Raw genomic sequence first — 5,114 nt, 5'->3', positions numbered from 1 at the left:
TTGCCTTCGAAAGTGGAAGTAACCAATCAACGCCAGTGATGTATGAGAGTCGACCGCCCTTTTCTTAGGACAGCCAATCACATGGGCGAAGAGTGGCTGTTCTGTCATTTGGAAGGCGCCCCGATAATTTCAAGAGTACAAGTTGAGCTTTTACATGTCAAATGTCTTATTACATCATAAAACCAAGCCAAAACACAGGGGTGAGGTATTCTTTTTGGTTTTGGACATATAAATAAGGTATTTCCTTTTTAAATAATTTTAAAAATAAAAGAAAGACTCGCTGGAGGGGGGGATTCCCACTTAAAAGAACAGCCATGGTGAAGCCCACGTGTTTTCAGAGAAAGCGAAAGAAAAAAGCCTTTTAGGTACTGAAACTTAAACTCCTCGTCAGTCACTTCACGCAATATTGTGCAAGCTCGGGATAAACATAAGTTTATGGCCCCTTAATGTATATCACATTAGACAATCAATATTTGTTTTTATACACAAATTATGTTAAAATGTTCCAAATGTTTAAAGTTAAGTTTCCTTTTCCAATAAATGTCATTCTTGGCTATTGGGGTCTTTTCCGTCCCCATGGAAATAGTTTAAGTAAATAAGTAAATAAAATGCTTATCATGAAAAAATTTTACCATAGACTGTGGTCTTACTTCTAACATGAACACAAAATAATGTCTCCAATTTTGTTTCCCCAGTAGTAATTAACAGTTTGTGTGCGTGTGTGTGTGCATGTACGTTTGATAAAACTTTCTGTTCCAGAGAGCTAATTGCCTTGTCAATATAAAGGATTTGAACTGCACCTTCATTATTAGTTAGCCCTAGCGAAGATAAGCAGTTCAGACAATGGATGGATGGATGTACTATATATATGTGTGTCAGCATTTTTCTCACTAAATATATTTCCAAGGGTGCTATCTACATCAAAAGAAAATCTCACCAGACGTTGGGAACAACCCAAGTAATCCATACATACAAAGAAAGTAGAACAAATAAGAAATTAAGTTATGGGTAATATTGTGAAATGACACAGGGAAAAAGTATTGAACACGCCTTTTGTACAAAAGCCTTTGTTTGCAATGACAGGTTGAAGACGCTCCTGTAAGGAAAAACTAGTCTCATGCAAAAACACATTTTCCCATTCTGATTGCTGTAGTAGGTGGCAATGTGAGGCCACTACTTACTACAGGTCAAATTTTGCGGATATCTTGCACTATAGAGTAACTGGATGCAATTAATTGGCAAAAATATTCACTAAAAATCAATAAAAACACTTTTCGTCATTCTGATTGCTGTAGTAGGTGGCAATGTGAGGCCACTACGTACAACAGGTCAGAATTTGCAGATATCTTTCATTATGGTTAAACTCTGCAGAATTAATTGTCAAAAATATTCATCAAAATTCATTCAATCATTTTCCGTACCGCTTATCCTCAATAATCATCAAAAATATTCACCAAAAATCAATCAAAACACTGATGATTGTTGCGTCATGTAAGACACATATTCTAACTCTACAATTGCAGTTAATCGTTATTTTTTAATTCAATTTGGTAATTTGTCGATTGCGCAAACTGTAAGTAATACTAATTGAAAATAATATTATTATAATTATTAAGATAAACAAGCTATCAACATTAACCAATGGCAAAATCTTGCCATATAGCATATAACACTGGAAAATATATCTGCTAATCATAATAACCAAATGGATAACTTTTAAAAAAAAAAAAACGGTCCCCTCTTATTAAAATTAACCTTGAAGCTTGATTCTTGTCTGCCTGGGAAAGAACGTGATACAAAAATGTTATGTGTAATTGTTGGATTTATCTTGCCCAACATTATAAAAAATAGACACAAAAGGAATAAAGACGCTAGTTTCTTTTTCTCATGAGGAGGGCGCATGGGAGATTGTTCAGGTTACAGCCTCTCAACACGCTCTAAACAATCTCTCCCGTCGCTCCTGCATTTATTTGAAAATAGGGAGGTTTCTAAGTTTTCAAGACACAACACACTAAGGGGAGGGTTTCAAGGTGAAAACAAGGCACCAACACCTGCCATGTCCCGGCCACGTCCTTCTCTCAGATGATTCCTGCTGAGTCATCTTCTTGAAGGCGAGACATCTTTCTTTCTAAAAATTGTCCATAATACTAATGCAAGCTAAGCAAATAAATGATAACTTCTACAATATATCCAACATTTCCCTCCTGTTTATCATGTATTTGCACAAATTCTCATATCATCTTACAGTCACTTCATTTCGATTTTTAACTCTAGAATCATTTTTATGAAACAAATACATTTACACTCAGAGTAAATTTGTCATACATGAATGTTGTAGTTTAAACATCGTAATCATCTGGATCAGGAAACAAATCAGTTAAAGCAAAATCATTATCATCATCATTATCTTTATCATCAAACAGTAATGGATACATCAGCTCCATACGGTTCTCCATGGGGGTTGTGGTGATTAATTTACTGATTAAAGCCCAAAATGCATGGGATACAACAACATCCACAAAAATGTCAGAATGGCTGCAAAAACAGCAATTGATATCAATATTGGTGAAATTAGGGTTTTATATTTACCAAAAACGTCCATCCAGCTGTCCCACAAAGAAGTGTCTACCCCAGAGTGGCTCTTCATCTTGTGATTGAGGGTCCGTAGACCATCGATGGCTCTGGTCAAGCTGCCATCCGCAGCAGTATTGTTTGGAATGTATGTACAACATTGTTCTCCAAACATACCACAAACACCTCCCTCTCTTGCGAGGAGCATGTCGACAGCTATGCGATTCTGGAACGTCATTAAAGAGGTAGCTTTGAGCTGCTCATGTACAGCTTCCAACCCACTCTGAGTCCAATTTCCTAATCTCTGTACATTGAAGTGGATATAGTTTATCTTATCAACATTTTTATTAATCGTACACCACCAGCATATGAAAGACTCAAATCCTCCTGCAACTTGGTCAGCCAATTTGTATTGATTTGGAACCCCACGAGGAACACCTATGGCATCGATGTACGTCGGATTATTTTGCCCCTGCCAGGACAAATCTCTTTTTTGTCTATGTTCTAGATTAGACAAAAACATTGGTGCCCCTTTCATTAAATCTTGAACAGGCATAGGGTATACTGACACATGCAATATCAAAGTGATAATAGTGCACAATCCAGATTTATCTTTAGGTAATCTATCAAACAGTCTATCATCTCCGCACCACCACCAGATGTCGCTCCGTGATACTGGCATAAAATTTGGTCCGACTTTTAAGGTTACTTTACACTGTGTGTCGTTAAGTGGTCCTATTTTTTTTTTCCTTTACTAATCATGTTTATACAAGTGAAATTATTTGGTGCTACTAAAATAGAAAACATCGGTTTGTGTTTATCTGCTTCTGTTACGGGATATGTAGGATCCCACGATTTACACCTCTCAGTTGGTACAGTAGCGTTCATTAATGGAATAATACAATCTTGTGATAATTGTGCCGGAACTAAGCGCAACAAAGGCCTGGGACCCATGCCAAACCACACAATCTTTTCTCGCTACATTTGCTGCTTGTTCCACCAATAGTAACCAATTGTTATTTTGTCCTGAAACTCCTGTGACTACAAGGAACCAATCATCAGTAGTTATTTTGTTAACCATTAAAATGTGTCCACCTTTCTTTGAAGTTTTTAATGGCATTTCTGGTTTAACACGGTTCCCATAACACAATGCTACTTGGAAGTCGGGATCTTTTCCGCCAGTATATGCCCACAAACTTACCATCAAACACATTGGGTGACTCGATTTGTATGTCAATATTAAACTATGGGTCGTTTTGCTTAGGTTAAACTTCTTTCTATGTTCTTTTGCTGCTTTTAATGACCAACTGGACCAATCATAACCTGTTTCACCAATGAGGTATTCCCATCCAAAGCCTATAGATGCATACCAGTCATATTTATCTCCCCAATTCTGCCCATTCTCTTGAGCATCATTGGTGAGAGCCGCATATGGAATTATGATTAAAGTATCTTGATTTCGGGGGGCACAAAATATTAACCTGTTTTGCCGCATTTGGAAGCCATTCCCACAGTTCTGATCATCAACTGTACTCCTTTTGGTAGGAGTTAATGATTCAACATTTTTTTTTTTTATTGGGTTGGTCAAATTGGTCCAGTTGGTAGGTGATTTCCTATCTAAAAAATGCGTTGTATCATTTAGGGTGGGACGTCCCATGTACCACATAAACAAAACCAACACTATAGTAGCCAAAGTTGCTGCGTAACAGCTTATCAAATCTCGTAACCAACGTGGGTGTGCCATTCTGCTGAGTTCTCACTAAACGGGTTGGTGTCTTTTTTCTTCACTGACCAGCAAGCGTTTTCAGAATCTACACATCTGCTCCCGCTCCGTTATCAGACTTTTGCTCACCTTCCCTATTTGAGTACTCAGCTGAAATGACTCTTTTACAGTGTGTTAAATGAACCCATGTGTTTCTTTTTGCTATTTTTTATTGTCCCATTCATTCTTTCCACTCGACCTACACTCTGAGGGTGGTAAGCACAATGGTTTTTCAAATGGATGTGGAACATGGTTCCTATTTTATTGATTATTTGATTTACAAAATTAGTCCCATTATCGCTGTAAATGGTTTCAGGTATGCCATATCTTGGAATGATGTCTTTACATAGTGCTTTTGCCACCGTCAGAGCATCAGGTGATTTTATTGGGAATAATTTTGATCTATTTAGAAAATGCATCTATGATAACCAAACAGTACTTCTTTCCTTTACTTTGACTTAATTCTATGTAATCCATGTGAATGCGTTGGAAAGGGTATGTAGACACTAGAAATTTACCTCTAGTAGGTCGCAATTGCCCTTGCGGATTATGTCGTGCACAGATCATGCATGCTCTACAATAATTCTTTGAATATAAATTAAAACCATAGGTTGTAAAGTGTCGATGTATCTGTGCCACCATCCCTCCTGTTGAGACATGTGACACACCATGGCTCAATATAGCAGCCCATTTAAATAGGTTCTTTGGAAGTATTTGTTTTCCTTCTGTGCTAATATAAATATCATTTTGTAGCCTTGAACCTCGTTTTTCCCAATAATTG

Source organism: Phycodurus eques, chromosome 1 (assembly GCF_024500275.1).
Source record: "Phycodurus eques isolate BA_2022a chromosome 1, UOR_Pequ_1.1, whole genome shotgun sequence".
Classification (NCBI taxonomy): Eukaryota; Metazoa; Chordata; class Actinopteri; order Syngnathiformes; family Syngnathidae; genus Phycodurus; species Phycodurus eques.
The sequence above is the reverse complement of the archived record's forward strand: the minus strand, read 5'-3'. Positions refer to the sequence as shown.